General features: G+C 39.6%; 1 protein-coding gene across 3 annotated transcripts in view; it reads right to left on the reverse strand.

Annotated features, from left to right (window-relative positions):
* Positions 1-19,760, reverse strand: part of ADD3 (adducin 3) — a 112,787-nt gene that overhangs the window by 54,909 nt on the left and 38,118 nt on the right. For all 3 annotated transcript variants that reach the window (XM_038758328.1, XM_038758329.1, XM_038758327.1), the window contains exon 2: positions 12,179-12,276. The gene's annotated coding sequence lies outside the window, so the exon portion shown is untranslated. The remainder of the gene's footprint in view (positions 1-12,178; positions 12,277-19,760) is intronic.

Here is a 19,760-nt window from a genome sequence, read left to right on the forward strand (position 1 = left end):
AAAGAGCCTGGACTGGGAGTCAGAGTACTTGGGTTCTAGTCCTGGAGCCACAACTTGTATACTGTGTGACCTTGGGCAAGTCACTTTACTTCTCTGTGCCTCACTTTCCTCACTGGGGATTAAATCCTACTCCCTCCTACTTAGATTATGAGCCCCATGTGGGACATGGACAATGTCCAACCCATTTATCCTGTATCTGCCCCTGGGCTTAGTACAATGCATGGCACTTAGTAAGCATTTAACAAGTACCATAATTATTCATTACTATTATATTAGTGAGTCAATGTTTAAAGCACTCTAAACCCAGTTACAAATGCAGTTCCAATACATGGAGTAAAAGCTAGGCAGACCCCACAATCCATTTTAAAGCATTTAATTCCGCCTGCATTGCACAATAATCATTCAGCCATAATTCAGTTTACCAATCACGTCACTAGCTCAAGAAAGAAAACAGAAGCCCAGAACTGACAGGGCATTCAACAGGACTCTGGACTGTAGCTCTCCCTAACTGTTCTATCAAACACAGGGCAGCAATAGCACAAAGCATCTTTATGACAGGAATAATAGGCTCTTTAAATGCTTCTTTTTCTTTTATTCAATGAACCCCCTCTTACACACAAAGTTCATGCCACGATGTCTTGGGACACGGTATTGCCAAATTATGTTATTAATTGTCCCAATAAGTTAACGGTAGAAAGTAATTCCAAATATCTGTAAAATGTTATCGGTATTTAAGAATCAACTAATAAGGCATTCTAAGACTTTGGGAAATTGAAGTATTTCGTTTTTAAAATTAAGAAATGATGCCTCAATTTTTTGGTTCATACCCCCCCAACTCCAATAGTTATGATTATAAATCATATTAAAAGCAGTTAAGGACTGTAGTTTTATGGACATTCCTAACATCAGGAAACATCAAAAGGATTACCAAGATGACATGTCATTAGCAGCTGGTATGGAATGAACAGTCTTTGTATGTTTATCCATAAACAAACAGTTTTTGCAATACAGTCTATTTCCTACAGAAAAAAAAAGAAACAAAGTTGCTGCACATTTCTTAAGCTGGTTATCATGTGGCAATTCTGACGCAATGCTGCCCTAAAAATGAACTCTGCTTTAAATATCAAGATATCTACAGTGAATGTGGTTAGAGCAGGGTGGAGCTCACCCTGGGGAAGTAACACACCCACAGAGGCTTCAGAGAAAGGAACCTTTACACATTAATATCACCAACTTCGGGTTCTTCACAATCGGTCACACATATGTCCCTTTCCTTTCAGGAGAAATTTTATATTCACTTTTCAGCCTCACTAGCTCTGAATGAAAGAAGGGTGGGCTTTCCCAGGTATCTCTTTTCCTTAAAATGATCAAACCCCTCCCGCCAACCTCCACCCCACCCCACATACAATCTCCCACCTGGCAAATACAAAGTCCGGCAACTGAATGAAAGAAACAAAACTTTAGACAGAAGAAAACTGGCACAAGGGAAGTTAAAGTCTGCCAACTTCTAAGTGTAGCATCAGGTTTTAAGTACACACCAGGGAATAAACAATGCTCAACATTTTATTCTAATGCTTCACTTAAGGTTTTGGATTTTATGGTATTTGTTAAGCGCTTACTATGCGCAAGACACTGAACTAAGCACTAGGGTAATAATAATAATAATGGCATTTATTAAGCACTTACTATGTGCAAAGCACTGCTTTACGCACTGGGCACTGCTCTAAGCGCTGTAGATACGGTTAATCAGGTTGGACAAAGACCCTGTCCCACAGTCTTAATTCCCATTTTACAGATGAGCTAACAGACACAGAGGAGTTAAGTGACTTGCCAAGGTCACTCAGCAGATAAGTGGCAGAACTGGGATTAGAACTCAGTCCTCCTGACTCCTAGGCCCGTTTTATCCACATGGCCACAATGCTACTCCAGATGCCTTGAATATAAACACAAGTAAATTACTAATAACTATTATCAGTGCTTTATCGTTCATGTAACTTTAATGAACAAATATGATGGATTTGAGCAAAATTATATCACATGCTTAATCTGTAGGCTCTCCTGGTAGGTTGTTCAAAAGGAAAATGTGAAAAGGTAAAAACATTTTCATAAAAATTGCCAATATATACTTTTCCAGATCAAATAATTTTGTTTATAACTAAATCTTTCCTCTGCCCTTTATTTCACAACCACCACCCACTTCTCCAAACAAGTGATCCAATATTCCATAGGAATTTTAATTGTTTCCATGACTTCTTCCCTGCTTAAAAAAAATAAAAATTCCAAATAGGGTGCACAAAATATGTCCCTTTTAAAGATTAACTGGACTAGTAGAATTGTTTAAGATTACAGCCATATCCATATTCTTTCTACAATGTAAACAATTTAACACTATTTCCTTCCTATTAATCAGATGAAGCGTGTATATTTGTCTCAATTCCAAATAAATTCCGTAAAATCCAAAAGTCAACAATCAATCAATCAATCAATCGTATTTATTGAGCGCTTACTATGTGCAGAGCACTGTACTAAGCGCTTGGGAAGTACAAATTGGCATCACATAGAGACAGTCCCTACCCGATAGTGGGCTCACAGTCTAAAAACAATCTAAAACAACCTATGAAATTGTTTAGGCTCAAAAAACAAAACAATGGAAAGAGCTCCTGGGTGGAAACCAGGAAAAAACTTTTCAAAAATACACGTTTTTTCCACTAAAATCGGACATATCCATGTGTCAGGCTTGCACATCTTCAGTGTTATGGGAGGTGTTTTGGCCTGTTCTATTTCATGATCAGAAGAGAAAAAGATGATAGTGACCAGACCTTCTTATTCCTTTCAGCAGATCAGAATGCATCATTTTGGGTGTATACAATGCATTAACACATGGGTCACAGTAATTATTAAGTGCTTACCATGTGCAGAGCAGTGTACCAAACACTGAGAAAGAATACACAGTTGGGAATTAGACACAGTTCCTCGTCAATGAATATTTCAGTATATCCAATTAATATTACTGACATAAACTCAACAATTGAGGATAACTTCTTTAGTATAAAGAAGTTTAATATCCCTGACTGACAGTACTAGAAATGTCTGTTTTCAAGTCACTTTTGACATTCACAGCTGCAAAGGAAATTACAAGAGAAGAAAAACACAGCCAATATATATCAGCAATTAATTCCATCCACAACTGGCCAGCTGTTTGCGCATGGAAGAATCAGTCTGTTTCCTTTCGGGACTTTTGCCGCTGAAAACTGACACTGCACATTCAGACGCGAGCTGTTTGTAACATGTGAGGAATGTGCACAAGATCACACAGAGTTGAAACTGACAAAATGAAATCCAGATCTATCTTTGGAGTTTGTCCATACTACACCCAGTTCTCCTAGAACTTGGGGGTTGTACTTTTGCAAAACTCTGCATTAGGGAAACTAGGCTGAAGCACTCGTCCATCCTGATGCCACACGTATGAACCTCTTGTTCCGGAAGCTCGAGCTGGCAAACATTGTCCAGTTCCAGAGGAATGTCCTAGCCAAAATGCATAGTGAAAACATGCCACAGGGCAGAACTGAATGCCCTTCGCGTCCCAATTTAATACCAATACACACTTTTTTATGATATTTATGGTTAAGCACTTAACTCTGTGGAAGGCACTGTCCTAAGCACCGGGAAAGATACAAGGTTGTCAGGTAAGACACGATCCATGTCCTACAAGGGGCTCATGGCTTTACTCTCCATTTTACAGATTAGGTAACAGGCACAGAGAAGCTAAGTGACTTACCCAAGGTCACAGCAGACAAATGACGGAGCCGGCATTAGTGCCCAGGTCCTTCTAACTCCCAGGCTCACAGTCTATCCACTAGGCCATGCTGTTTTCTCACATGCACTCACATACACAAAACGTCCCCAAAATTCAAGGTATTTCCCTTCTGATCTCAAAGAGCTTGCAATCTTAATGGAACCTGCCAACCATTTCAGATTCAGTGTCCAGATTTGGCACAGGCAAAGTAGCACATTCTTAGCAATCCAAAAACTTCACAAGGAATTCGGTCAAGGCTTTTGGTCTTTTACAAACTTCCTTGCCCAAAGTTTGGCTTAATTAAAAATCTTGACGCTCCTTTAAACTGTGCCTGAAACTAGTCTAATCAGTTCTGCCTTTAGGAGTGGAGTACCCATTAGTTTGAATTTGGGAATGCTCTTCCGACTGCATGTGATTCCTCGAAGGCAATGTGATACAATGTCAGAAGATATACATGCAGTGTTGGGTGTGGAGTTAATGTTAAAAATGTACACTTTCCTTAATGTGGGATTCCTCAAGAAAGCACCGTCAAAACATGGGAGAGTTAACTGTATTTTCAAATCACAGACGTGGAAAAGCATGTTCTTTCTAGATAGTCATATCATTCGGACACTGAACTAGGTCCGTGATTATTATAAAGGATTCTGTTAACGGTAACTAAAAACCCCAGTCAGGTTTGAAAAAACTCAATTAATCTTAGCCTAGTTATGACAATTTCTCATACTCAAAGCAGTTACTTAATTTTTAAAATGGGCACTATTCCATGCCAAAAACAAACAACAATAATTTCAAGAAAACTTAAGAAAAAGAACACTAAAAATTTTAAAAAGGGATTTTAGTATTTTTAGAGTTAGATAATGAATAGTAACCATTCCATGGTGTTTTAACCCAATAGAAATTTCTTGGGAAAGGAGGGAATGTTTGTTCAAGGGATGTAAAATCCCTGGGAGACGAGAGATAACAAGGAAAACAAGAGGACTTCCCATTGTTCTTAGGAGATATGGTCAGTTGCCTAAGTTTAAAGAACAAAATAAAAAAAAACAAAACAGTGCATCCTACAAACTGTTGGTATGTGGAAGTTAAGGAGAGGAAGGAAGAAATTGGTATGTTTGAGCATACTGCAAAAGATCCTCAAAAATCTTACATTAAAAAAACACATTAATGGGCATGTGCTTTCATTTGGGATTTCATATTTAAATCTGTAAATAAAACACCACTAATAAAGTCATAACATGCCAAGGCAGGCAATGTTGTCATAATTTCTAGGAGAAGAAAAAAAAAATCACATTACAGCAATCCCTGCTCCTCTTTCTGTTTCCTCATTGCTACCCTAGAAATAAAAAAAGTCAAATGAATGGAAGTTGGAGTCATTAGACAATGTATGCTAGGGCTGGGACACCAGGCTATAAACAAAATAAACAAAGAATTGGCAGCAGGAGAAAATTAAGAGGCAGAGAGACCTGGAGTAAAACCTGGGCACAGTATTTCATGAAAGTGGATTTGAAAGCAAAAAAAAAATGCAAAAAAACCATGAGGAGAAGTTCTTTTCAGCCCATTCTAGAGTTAGATATGTGGACTGCCCACTATTAGGTCTACAAATAAGATATGCCACTAGAAGAAGCCTAAATTCAGGTACTCATTATTGTTTTCCTTGTATTTAGTGGGAATATTAATCATTCAAGGCTCTCTGTGATACTATATTAAGGAAGGAGACCTAGGAAACTACTTTGGATGATGCATAGAATATGGAAAGATGTTAAATGAAAGATCCTTGAGCTAGGATGGGAAAAAAGCAATTAGGACTGGAGAACTTTTGAAGACAGCATGCTTTTAAAATAGGCCTGCAATATAGTCGGTTTGGGGGTTAAAGAGATTCCAGGGTCTAGCTGTTTGAGAAAGGTCCCTAACTCCCATCCCAAAGTTACTCCCTCGTCCCATGGCTGAGATCCTTCCCAGTCTGCCTCCCCTTTCCCAACACACTTTAAGACTCACGGCGGCTAAACAGCACAGGTTTGCCTCAGATCCAGACATGTATTTCTGTACGCAGCCAGGGACCAGTTGCGAGCTTGCAGTGTTGTGAGGTAAGCTCCCAGCATGGACCCTCCCCAGTCCCTGCATAAACTCATCAGCTTGGAGAGCCGCACACGTGCCCCTGGACCAGGACGTTCCCACAACAGTGGGGGCTAATCCCTCAGCTACTGGCATTAACTAATGCTTGTTAGTTTAGGAATGCTTATTAACACTAATTAGCATCAACTAATTCATGCTAATGGTTGGGATCATTAGCATGCTGGGCTTCCTTAGGGCAGCAGCTGGCACAGCTTCTCCTAGGTTGGCTCCTTCTCAGCCATATATTTTTGGGGTGGGGCAGGGGAAGGGGAGGAGAAGGGAAGTGAAGCAGTGATCCTTTTCTACTTGCGGAGGCAGCAGCTGGCACGGCCGTGGGCTGGGGGTCCTGGGCTTAGGCTCCGGGAGCCCCACATTAATCGGGCTCTGATGACACCAAATCAATAGGCATGAGATGTTCATAAAACCAAACCATATCACAGATGAAGTTATAGCCTACAGCAAAGGAAGCCACTTCTTTAATGAAAGGAAAATGAAGGAAAAGAAATAGGTCTGCGGTTTTCAGACATACCTGGCCTTAAAAAATCCCCAACCAATTGATCGGTGGTATTTGTTAAGTGCTTGCTGGGTGCAAATTAAACGCTGCTTCTGAGCAACATACTCCAATTTATATAATTTGAAGATTGCCAACCCACATGCCAAAACACGTGTAAAGGTCTTTCCTTTTTTATGACAAGCCACTTATGTCACAGAGGAATAGGAGAATCAGGCGTTTTAAGTTCCTATTGTACAACTTAGGAAAAAAAATAATTGTAGAAATCAAAATATTTAAGTTTCCAACCAGGTGTTACTGTGAAGAAAGATAAGTGAGACTGATGTAGATCAATGTTGTCGACAATGTTGACATTTTGGTACAGGGTCTATGCTAGATAAACAGCTAAACCTAAATACAGTTTATTTTGTGGTTAGAAAAATAAAAAATATTTTGACCATTAAAAAGTCTCATTTTGAATTATGAATATAAGTAAATGGAATTTATGTATGCACAGTACTGACTTAGACAATTAAACTGAAAATACATTTTATGAGCTTGTAAACACTGAATTGGGGAATAGTCCAAAATTCAAAGCTCAATCTTCTCTCCCAGTTGCTTTAAACTCTTAATACTTAAAATTTTTATCAACTGCTTCAATTATTTTCTTATAAGAGAAATGTTAACATATAATTGAAGAAAAACAGAGTCAGGTCGTTAAACAAAAAACAGTTTTCATTTATGCAATCTGATATCCAAAATAAAGGAAGCCCACAATCCACTAATTAGTCATGTTTCGATTTAAATGCTTTTGTTTTTACCCTAATCTTTTCATTTATCCAGTAAGAAGGCAAACTTTAAAACAGTTTCTTTGGCTTTTTCAAGATAATGACTGTTCTTAATGGACTAAATTTATTGTTGTTAATGGTACTTGTTAAGTGCTTACTATATGCCAGCCACTGTACTAAGTGCTGTGGAAGATACAAGTTAACCAGATTGGACACACTCCATGTCCCACTTGGGGCTCACAGTCTTAATCCCCATTTTACAGATGAGGTAAACGAGGCACAGAGAAGTTAAATGCTTCTAATCCTGGCTCCGACGCTTGTCTGCTGTGTGACCTTGGGCACGTCACTTCACTTCTCTGTGCCTCAGTTACCTCATCTGTAAAACGGTGATTAAGACTATGAGCCCCATTTGAGACAGGAACTGTATCCAGCCCAGGGCTTAGTATAGTACCTGGCACATAGTAAGTGCTTAACACATACCATAATTATTATGTTATAATAATAACAGCCAAAGGATGGTGATGACTGACTAAAGTGGTTCAAAACCAGGTGTAGGGAAAAGAACCTCAGTTTACAGTCCAATAAGAACTTGAGAGACAATGTGAAAAACCAGGTGGTTGTGACAAAGATGAGACCAAGTTAACATGGTAACAATGAGGATTTGGTGGTGGGGAGGAGAGAAGAGAAATAGGCAAGCTAGACAGAAGTTTGCTCTCCAATTTCTAATTGTAAACTATTAAACATAGCTTTCTCTCATAGTTGCTGGAGTTAAGTTCCTAAAAATCCCTGTGGTTGGCAAAACTGTGATATGAAAGACTAAAGATTTTGGGTCAAATGGGGATAGAGATATTATGGTTTCAACCTCATTGGGTAGCGGGGCCAAGCACAAGGAATTTAAGCGTTCTAGACAGGCTAGCTTTCCAGGGCCTGCAGAGATGGGGGTTTAAAGAACAGAGTGACCTGCCATTGCTGGAATTCTGCTCATTAAATTTTCCCTACCCTAATTAGTTCCCAAGTCCAATACCACCCCCAGACTTAATGAGGTAAAGATTAGGAAAAGGATAGATTAAGGAACTACTGCAATGATAGGTAGTTTCACTTTTTGAACCAGAGCCAAAAAAAGCCATCTTTCCTGGGGTCAAACACTGTTACTATCAGGGTGAGGGCAGAGGTGGTGAGAGACCCTCAGGGCATCTAGGGCTTTCAGGGAAGGGTGTAGTCTGGACAAAAGCAACCTCTTCAAATGGGCAGCCCTGGGTGAACTCCCGTTTTGTGTGAAACCATCTCCTCCTTAAAAATAGAAGCAAAAAACTGGTTCTGAATGGGAGTCTCACTTTCCTTAAGCATTGTTACAATGAATTCCCAATCAGAGTGTCTGTCATTCACAGCAGCACACAACTGGAGCTCATCACTGCCATGCAACGTTCCTCCATCTCCAACGTCAGACACCCACCTACCACTATTCAATCATAACCTTCTGACCTACCACCTCTCCTCCAAATTTTCAGCTCTGTCCCCATTTCCACTTGTCAAGCGGTCACATCCCTCAGACTCTTTACCAATCCTCCCATCCTTTAAAGTGAAAGTCCACGTCTTGAACATTGCCCTCTACTTCAAACTCAACTTAATTGTCCCTGTCCTTCTAACTCCCACCTGGACCTCCTGGCTGCCTCTGACATTGTGAACCACTCCCTTCTTGAAATGCTAACCTTAGTTTTTCTAACACAGTTCCCTCCTGGTTCTCCTCTTACCTCTCAAGCCAATCCTTCTCATGCTTTTCTTTTCCTCCTCACTTCTATAAGCAATTTATTTTAGTGTCTGTCTCCTCGGCTTGAGTGAAAACTCCTTGAAGGAATGGATCTTGTTTACTAATAGTAAGACTGTGCACCCCAGTGAGGCTGCTTGTGAGCTTATAATCTTCCCCTCTAGACTGTAAGCCCCTTGGGCAGAGAACCTAACAACTCTGAAATACTGTACTTTCCCAAGCACTTAGTACAGTGGTCTGCATTTATCTATCTATTAATTGAGTGCTTATTCTGTGCAGAGGATTTTACTTAAGTGCTTGGGAGTGTACAGTACAACAGAATTAGCAGACACGTTTCCTGCTCATAATGAGTTTACAGTCTAGAGGGGGAGACACACACTAATATGAATGAGTCATTTATAATCTATAATTTAAGGATATGTACATAAATGCTATGGGGTTGGGAGAGGGTTGAATTCAGGTGTCCAAACGTCACAGATTGTACAGATGATGCAAAGGGAGAGCGAGCCAGAGAAAAGAGAGCTTAATCAGGGAAGGAGATTGATTGATTATGTAGGACAGAGACTGTGTCCAACCTGATTATCTTGAGTCTACCTCAGCGTTTAGTTCAGTGTGTGGCAAAAAAAGCTCTTAACAAAACCCACTATTATTATTTATTATTAATTTTATTATATTAGAACAGTGCTCTGCATCAGCAGATGCTCAGTAAATACTATGGATTGATCACTAGCCCAGTGTGCAGGAGCCTCCAATAAGGGTGATAAAAACATTACCAGTGTCACAAAGATAGAGATAATAACAAAAAGCCATTAGGTAAAACCACAGTATAACTCACATCTGCACTAGTATGTAAAGTTTTCATCACTGCATCCTAGAAAGAACATATTAAAACTGGAGAAGGGATAGAGACTGTAAACTCCTTTTGGGCAGGGCATGTGCTTACCAACTCTATTGTATTGTACTCTCCCAAGCACTTAGTAGAGTGCTTTGCATGCAACAAATGCTCAATAAATACCATTGATGGATAGATTGAAAAGGACAACAAAATGATGCCATCAAAGGAAAATTTGCCATATGAGGGTAGACTGAAAAACTTAGGACTCTTCTGGCTAGAAAGAAGACAGAGAAAACATAACTTGGCTTACAGAATCATAAAAGATATGAACAAGTCAAATTTGGGAGGAATGTTTCCAAAAATCACACACTCAGGACAAGGTGTTGATGCTTGAAAGTGGTAGGTTTAAAACAAAGAAATGGAAACACCTCATTCACACAGTGGGTGGTAAAAATATGGACTTCATTACCATAGGAAGAGACACAGGCCAAAAATATCAAGTTTCACAGGGTTTTGATTAAAAGGCATGAGGCCCACAATGGATTATCAGAGCAAGTAAAGGATGCACCATCCAACATTTCTAATGCTGAGAACAGAAGTTGAGGAAGGCAACCATCACAGTCCCTCCAATCATCCTGTTTCCCTCAGAGTTACTAATACTGGGTCACTTGAACTGTTGGGTGAAATAAGGATGATATTTTTAATGTTCCTAAGCATATAATTTGAGCTTTGGAAGAACACCAATGTTGTAGTGTTCACTGTTTGATGTTAAATTGTTATTTTCTACCAAAACGAGAAGAGCAAAAAACCTCAGCAATCCATTTCAATTTTAATTTCACCAGTGCTATAAGCAATTTCCAGATAGTTTACATAGCAAATCAACATGTAAACAATACTTCACCTTTTACTGTATGCCAATGAAGTTATTAATATGCACAACTATTGCATGTGTGGCTTCAATTTTTCCCTCCACAAAGTTCTAACTAATTTAAATGGCTTTGTGGCAGTCATTATTGCTGAAGATATAATATGTTCCATCTGTACAAATTCAATTGTGTTTCTAAATAGATTCTAGTATCACTTGCCAACTGACAGAAACAATCAATCAATGGTATTTACTGTGTGTAGAGAACTGTACTAAGTGTTTGGGAAAATACAGTAGAGTTGGTAGACAATCATTTCTGACCACAAGGAGTTGACTGTCTAGAGGAAGAGTTTACAATCTAGACCATAAGCTCCGCCTAGACTGTAAACTCGTTATGGGCAGGGAACGTAACTGCTAACTCTGTTGTACTGTACACTCCCAGGTGTTTAGTACAGTGGTCTGCATATAGTAAATGCTCAGTACAAAGCACTGATTGATAGAGAAACCCAAGTGTTCTGCATGCAAAGATGACATTTTAATAAAATGAAGTAAAGCTACAATTAAACTTAATTCTCTATTTTGCAATATATAATCAGATTTACTTTTGTTAAAAATCCAGTTGTCTTTATGGGTTAAAATTGAGTTTTTCTATTAAGGTAGGCACATTTTGTAGCAAGATACATAACTGCGTCTTGATAGAGCCAACGAAAAGTGTTCTTGTTCCTCGCAGAAATCAGAAACTTTACGTTATCATTATCCTTTTTCCTTACCACTGTTTTATCTCGTTGCCTAAGAATCTGATAGAGTATGTGATATGGACACTTACCTGCCTTCTCATTAAAGAGGAGGGGAAAGGGTGTATGTTTGCACTGAGGGGGAGGTGCAGAGAGAGACAGGGAGAAAAAGAGAGAGATGGGAGAAGAGAAATAAAGAGAAAGAGGGGGTAGGGAGAAAGAGCAGAGAAAGTGTGTAAAAAGGCTAAACTGGAACAGACTCAATACTTTCCAAACACAAAGACAACAATATGTGTCTTGACATACTCAAACTTTGCAAAATGTTTAGGATAACAATGCAAAAAGAAAACATTCTTTCTCACTTTCCTGTCTTTCATAAAATGACATCCACATTTGTTTCTGACCATTTCTCTGTGAAGACTTTATTAGGTACAAATAAAAACATCCTCAGATGTGTGCCAGTATACTCATATTTATCACTGTACCATCGTCATACAGTCATAAAGGTGTATTTTCACATGAAAGCTAGGTTGAAACCAAAAGTAATAGTACACAGTACTGCAAATCTCTGTTAATGAAGTACAGTAAAAGTCAAAATAAATTGCTGACGGACCAATCCCAAATGCTAAATCTAACATGCTTCTGTACAAATGACTTCTGAAGTTGGCATTCTCAGAATTTTGGGTATTTATCGTTTGGATACTTCATCACCAAATATTTCTTAATACTACAGAATGAGAGCCTCTTACAATGAATCTATACAATTCCAGAAATGAACCACACATATTTTACTTACTTGTCCCAAAAATGTCTCCCGAACTGCCTTCCTTTAGGCTCCTGGAGGAAAGCTTGGCTCCAATCAATCCTCTTTCATTTAGATTCAGTAACCGCTACCTAAGAGAAAATAACAGATGAAATGCTTACCAAATGAAAAGGACACTCCTGGCTTGCTGAACCTTGCCTTCCCTCCCGCCATCATCCAAGAGAAGTGGAGGACTGGTGGAAGCTACTGGCCATTTACAACACTGGGAAGACTGTGACAGTTTGAATCAAGGAGGCCCGGCCCTCCCTGGTGTAATGGAGCCTGAGGACTATCCCTCCCCATAGCAGTAGTACAAGGCTAGTCTTCTTCTTCTCACTGTCTTGTGCTGAAATCACAGTTATTCTTTACCAATGTGGGACTCCTCTCTACTAATCCGGGCTCCGCCACTTGTCTGCTGTGTGACCTTGGGCAAGTCACTTAATAATAATAATAACGATGGTATTTGTTAAGCGCTTACTATGTGCCAAGCATTGTTCTAAGTACTGGGGTAGATACAAGGTAATCAGGTTGTCCCACGTGGGGCTCACAGTCTTTAACCCCATTTTACAGATGAAGTAACTGAGGCACAGAGAAGTTAAGTGTCTTGCCCAAAGTCACACAGCTGACAAGTAGCAGAGGCAGTATTAGAACCCATTACCTCTGACTCCCAAGCCTGTGCTCTTTCCACTAAACTACGCTGCTTCTCACTTCACTTCTCTGTAAATTACCTCATCTGTAAAATCAGGATTAAGATTGTGAGCCCCATGTGAGACAACCTGATAACCTTGTAATAGTAATAATGGCTTTTGTTAAGCGTTACTATGTGCCAAGCACTGTTCTAAGCACTGGGGTAGATACACGGTTATCAGGTTGTCCCACGTGGTTATATCTATCCCAGCGCTTAGAACAGTGCTTGGCATGTAGTAAGCACTTAAATACCATCATTATCATTATTATTATTATTCTGAGTCCCCTGAGGGCCGAGGACAGTGTATCAATACGCCCACCCCTTTCCCCTGCCACCCCCAGTGCTTTTAGTACAGTGTTTCACACAACTGATAACACTTCATAATAACTAATTCACCTACTACTCATTACTACTATTAGAACCTTCCACCTTACTGTAAATGAAGGTCCGCAGTAAGTACTATATCCAGGGTTTCTAGGTGAATGGCTAGACAATGCTCATAATTTTTTGCTAAGCCTCAAAGCAACTCAGCAAACTTGTTTAAGACTTCTGCTGTAACCGTTCAGCATCAGTATAGTGTGTTGTTCAAGGAAGCACGCTTGATAAGCTCTGCAGTTTTGGAATTAAGCCTTATATCTTGGAATAATACAGCCTTCTGCATCGCCTACACATTTGAATTTTAGGTTTTAAGCACCTGGTATTCACCCCAACCTCAGCCCCATAGCACTTTAGAACATATCTGCAATTTATTTTAATGTTTGTCTCCCCCTCTGGACTGTAAGCTTCTTATGAGCAGGGAACTTGCCTACTAACTCTATTATATTGTAGTCTCCCAGGAGCTTAGTAAACTGCTCTGCAAACAGTAAGCACTCCATTGATTCAATAATAAACTACAATCAAGAGACAAGCTTGAGCCAGCTCCAGCAAAGATTTCTCCACCTGGAGACACTGACTTTTACCAAACATTACCATATCATATTCAGTGGACTTCAATTCATTCATTCAATCGTATTTATTGAGCGCTTACTGTATGCAGAGCACTGTACTAAGCACTTGGGAAGTACATGTGAAGCATCAATATAAATACTACAATGAAATTCTCTGACACAGTTGAGATTTATTTGATGGTTCTCACAAGGTCCAAAAAGGAATAAATTTGTGGGACTCTGAAATCACTTGAGGGAATATTACTAAACAGACACTTTAACAAACGTGCCATTAATGATAGTGAGCTAGGATGCTTACATTTAAATAGCAGAAGTACGGTGAAAAAAACCAACAACTCACATTGTGGGGGGGTAGTTAGGTTAAAATGAGATTATCTTAAAAAATACTGGGAAGTGGATGAGAGGTTCTTTCAATCATTTATTGTCATTCTTATTGAATATTAAGACACTGTTTCAATTACTTTGCTTACAATCACGTTTCTGTGCCCACTTCTCATTCTAAGTAAACAGTTCTCTCTGCCATTCATTCATTCATTCAATCGTATTTATTGAGCGCTTACTGTGTGCAGAGCACTGTACTAAGCGCTTGGGAAGCACAAGCTGGCAACATATAGAGACGGTCCCTACCCAACAGCGGGCTCACAGTCTAGAAGGGAATTAACTTATACACCCTATATTTAAATTATTTTCCTGAAGTCTGGAAAAAAATTCTCAACATTTAAATTGGCAACAGTGAAAATCATTTCATACATACCGCAAGCCATAGCTCTGACTGCAAAACCAACACAAGCTTCGCTACATGACAGTTGCTTCAACTGAACAGGAAGCAGTACTCTAGTAAGCAAAAAAGTTTTCCAACTTCGACCCTCCCACATGAGTGCGTGTACACACACACACACACACACACACACACATACACACCCCCCCACACACACACACACACACACCTGCCATCACTATCTTTACTAAAATAACTATTCAGGTAAAAAAAAAAATCTGTAAATATTAGTAAAGCTATAGAGTAACGCTGTTTAGAGTAAAGACCTTAACTTCTGATTCAAGAGATAGAAACAATATAGGGTAGGGCTAATATGTGGCCTTCTTTAATAAAAGGTTGCAGCAACAATGTCAAAATTGGAATTTGGCACTTTGTAAGTCCCTGACCTCTCATCCCAAATAATGTTTCCATGGCATCCAAAACTAAACCCAAAATATTGCATTTCCTTCACTTACAAATGCAACAACAACAAGAAAAGGCTGAAACTGCCGAAGACAACCATGGAAAAAAAGACAATGCTGGATTTAATAATTTGCCCTCCTCAAGTAGTGCTCATTCCTGCGATGCTTTCTATTTAAAAAAAGCCTCATTATTCATAGAGGATTAATGTAACTGATCAGTTGCTGCCAGTGGACAACGGTTGAGAATTGTTGTTTTGCAGGCACAACAAGGTTGGCAGCAAACTGACTGGTTGGACAGGTTAGGGAAGGGATAGGGCGTGGGAGAGGTAAGAGAGGACAGGGACAGCGGAACCTCAGGAGAACTAACTTGCTCTCAGTCATTATCACAGGGATTTGTTGAGTCCTACTGTGTGCAGACGCTGTTCTAGGCATTTGGAAACCCGCAACAGAAAGTAAATGATGCAGTCCCTGCCCTCTCATCCAGTGGTTGGAGGGTCATCTAGTTGACGTTCTTGGGGACTTTACAAGGGTCGTCATTCCTATTTGGGGAGAGGAGCTCTCGTCGTCTCAGTGATCCATCTGAAAGGATTTCGATCTGAAGAGTGTGGGGCAGACTGGTGTTTTCAAGGAATCCTTAAGATTTTCTTTCAATAGAACCAGAACAAGAATTCCCTTGTCTGTTGAGCACATTTACACAAAATACATTTTTCAATGAATCTGCATAATAATCTAGTAAACAGATATAAAATACAATCCTGACAAAGTGGAGAACATAGAGGACCAAGTTATGATGACCTACCCAACAGTCCTAAAAACAAAAATAGAACTTTCAGCACAATTCTCCCCTGCCTTGCACTTTAGTGAGTGAATAAAACAATGCTTTCTGAAATATTTGACATTGACCTAATGATCATAACAAGCTGTAGGTTTGGAAACACACTTTCCTGAGCCAACTATGGCTGAAAAATTGGTCATTTTTTAAACTTAAATCACTAGTAAGTAGCACAGATACAGTAATATCGAATCATCTTTTGAACAACAGCTTCAAACCCACTATATAAAAAGTTAAAAACAAAGGAAATAGTGGTAGGTTTAAGTGGGTGTGGGGATAGAGGAAGTGGGTGTTTAAAGCTAAAGAGGGCATTTAAAAAAAACACAGACACTATAGGATTTACCTGCATAGTTAACAAAGTCAAGCTCTATTTTTCATTCCCTCCTCTCTCCCAGCCAAGGTTTTAAATTAACCTTAAAGAAAGTACAGCAAAATGTTAATAGGATGGTTACAAAAGAGAGCTAATCCACAAAACATTGTGCATTTCTTAAAAGGAGAAGTATCAGAGAGTTCCGTGACAATGGGATAACTATCCCTGTGCCATATAAGTGAAGGTCTTCTTTTGTGGCAATATATTTGAAATGAGACACACACAAATATTCCACCTATTTTCACCTATTCCACCTATTTGAAAATTCTAATTTTCAATCTTAATAGCCGGGGAATCATTTCTTAGCTTAAACATTTACTGAGTGAAACTAGGGTCCTTTGTTCACTGAGTTTATGAGAAGCAGTGTGCCCTAGAGCACAGGCCAAGGAGTCAGAGGACTTGGATTCTAATCCCAGTTTTGCCAAATGCTTGCTGGGTGACCTTGGGTAAGTCACTTAACTTCCCTATGTCTCAGTTCTCCTGTTCTCCCTCCTTCTTAGATTGGGAGCCCCATTCTGGACAGGGACTGTGTTCACCCCATCGCTTCCAACAGTGTTTGACACACAGTAAGTGCTTAACAAATACCATAAAAAAGCTTGCTAGCCATCTTGTGAAAATTCAGACTTTCAAAAAAGCTGCAACTACAATGATCCTTATAACTAGGTCTAATGGTTGCTAAGAGCACATACAACCCTGAAGTATTTTTAAAATTATTTTGTTTGTTTTTTAATTTCACTACGAAGATTATTTAATAGGATAATAGTCATTCCCCACCCAATTTAATTTGATTTCAAATAGGAAGGACGTGAAATGAAATGAATAAAAGTAACTAAAAAGAATGGAGGTACGCCATGTTAGGAATTTTTATTATAAACAGTTTATATAAACTCGAAGAGAAAAACACTCTAAACTCCATATGTTCATGGAAGAGTTTGCTTAAGAAACAATTAAATCATCAGCTAGTAAAAGCAGGGAAGCTTCAGTAAAGGTCTTATTTTTTATGAAACAACTTTCAATGCCTACAAATTGCTCATTTGCAACAGGAATTTTAACATACAAAATGAAATTTTCATTTCAACTATGCCCATAGCTTTCTAATTAATATTTAAAGGTAATCCCAGAAGATAAATTTGGGAATTGTACCATTTACTACAGTGCCCTTGTGTAGGAGATAATAGGAAACATCAAACGGAAATAACCACAATCAGAACCCATATGGTTCCCATTTTTAGGATCAAGAATTACCAATCATCCAATCTCGCTAGTTATTCCTGCCCAGTACAGACTAAAAATAAAAGACTGATTTTTGCCTGCTTAACTACACAAACCTATCCCATCCCCAAAATGCTGCTGGGAAAATCTTCCAGGCCCCTCCTGTTCTAATCAGTGAATGAAATGGCCCTGGCAGGTCAGGAAACAACTAGTAGTCTTTAGCCAGTTGAAAAATCCTCCTAATCCAGTTTCCCCATAGGAGGAGAAAATGACTAAAGGCAGTGACTACCAATGGATGTATCCAAATGAGAAAACGATGTATTTGGCATGGGGGGGAGTTTGTTTTTTGTAGTGAGTTTTTCAATAGCATATATTGTGGCTCATTTTCCAATGGCTCCTTACCCACTGTTTTCAAATAGGACCAAGTATCCTCATCCTAAAAAAAACCCTCCCTTGACCCCAGAGCTCCCTCCAACTACCCCCCATCTCCCTCTTTCCATTCCTTTCTAAAGTCTTTGAGCTAGTTGTTTACACCCGCTGCCTTCACTTCCTCTCTTCCAATTCTCTCCTCGACCCCCTGCAATCTGGCTTCCAGCCCCTCCATTCCACAGAAACTGCCCGCTCTCGAGTCAGTAATGAGCTCCTTCTAGCCAAATCCAATGGCCCCTAGTCCATCCTAGTCCTCCTTGAACGCTCAGCTGTCTTCAACACTAAAGACCACCCCCTTCCTCTGCAAACATTATCCAACCTTGGCTTCTCTGGACACTCCTTCTTAATCTCTTTTATAGGCTCCTTCTCTGTCTCCCACCCTCTAACTGAGGGGTCCCTCAAGCCTAAATTCTGGGTCCTCTGCTATTCTCAATCTACACCCACATCCTCGGAGAACTCATTCAAATACCATCATTACATGAATGATTCCCACACCTACCACTGCAGGTAAGTGGTTTAGTGGGAAGAGCACGGTCTTGGGAGTCAGAGGACGTGGGTTCTAATCCCACCTCTGCTACATGTCTGCTGTGTGACCTCGGGCAAGTCACAACTTCTCTGGGCCTCAGTTACCTCATCTGTAAAATGGGGATTAAAAGTGTGTGCCCCATGTGGGACAACCTGATTACCCTGTGTCTACCCCAGTGCTTAGAACAGTGCTTGGCACATAGTAAGTGCTTAAATACCATAATTCTTATTATTATTACCAACTCCTTTTATTCTCTGCAGCCCCATTTCCTACCTGCTAATGCCTCAAACTTGACATGCCCAAAACAGAACTCATCTTCCCCCCTAAACCCTGCCTTCCCCCAGACTTTCACATAACTGTAAACATCACTATTTTTCCTGTCTTTCAAGCCAACTGACCTTGTCCTTTACTCATCTGCCTCATTCAACCCATATAGTCTCCTCCAAATTCTGTCAGTTCTACCTTCATAACATCTCTAGAATCCACCCCTTCCGCTCCAACTAAATTGCTACCATGCTGATCCAAGCACTTACATTCTGCCTTGACAAGTCAGGTGGGACCCATTCCCTTTCCTACATGGGGCTCAAAGGGAGGGAGAACTAGAATTTACTCTCTATTTTACAGATGAGGAAACAGAGGCACAGGGGAGTTGGGTGACTTGCCCAAATTCACACGGCTGGAAAGTTGCAGGGCTGGGATTCAAACCCAGGTCCCCTGACTTGCAGGCCTGTGCTCTTTCCACTAGGCTACGAAGACCCTCTGGTCAGGTGTTCTCAAACATGTGGATTCTCTGGTCAACCAAAAGGCAGGCACAATGAAGCAATCAACCATGAATTTGTTTCCTTGTCAACATAAGCCTAATCTAGCATTTCAGTCTCCCTGGATAAACTGTGACAAAGAGTGCTAGTTTCCCGGTCCTCTAGAATTCGCTTGAAAACAAGGCTGGGAACTTTAGCACTATTAAAAAGTAGGATCAGCTCATTTCTTTCTCTTTTCTTTTTTCCAGTCAGCAGTCAGACATTTCCAATGCAAAATTTGTGAAAGGGATAAGTTTCAGAAAAGTTTTCCAAAAACAAAGACATCAAAGGAGTTTGCTACTGAAGGGGCACTTGAGGAAATCATTGGAAATTGTTCATAACATAATATTTCCTTATACTACTGGTCCCATGAAGGAAAATAACTTTCCATAAGGTTATCTCCGGGTCTGGAAGGAACCAACAATAACCTAATTATGTTTCTATTCTTTCTAAACCCAACACTTTCCTTAATACAGTAGATGGAATCCAATTCACTTGCTAGAAAACAAAAATTCCAAGGAACCTCTGATTTTCAAAAGCTCTGAATTAAATATGTACTTGTTTGGTAGCTGCATCTCAAATTCTAAAAAATATAG

The sequence above is a fragment of the Tachyglossus aculeatus genome, chromosome 16 (assembly GCF_015852505.1).
Source record: "Tachyglossus aculeatus isolate mTacAcu1 chromosome 16, mTacAcu1.pri, whole genome shotgun sequence".
In the NCBI taxonomy this organism is placed as follows: domain Eukaryota; kingdom Metazoa; phylum Chordata; class Mammalia; order Monotremata; family Tachyglossidae; genus Tachyglossus; species Tachyglossus aculeatus.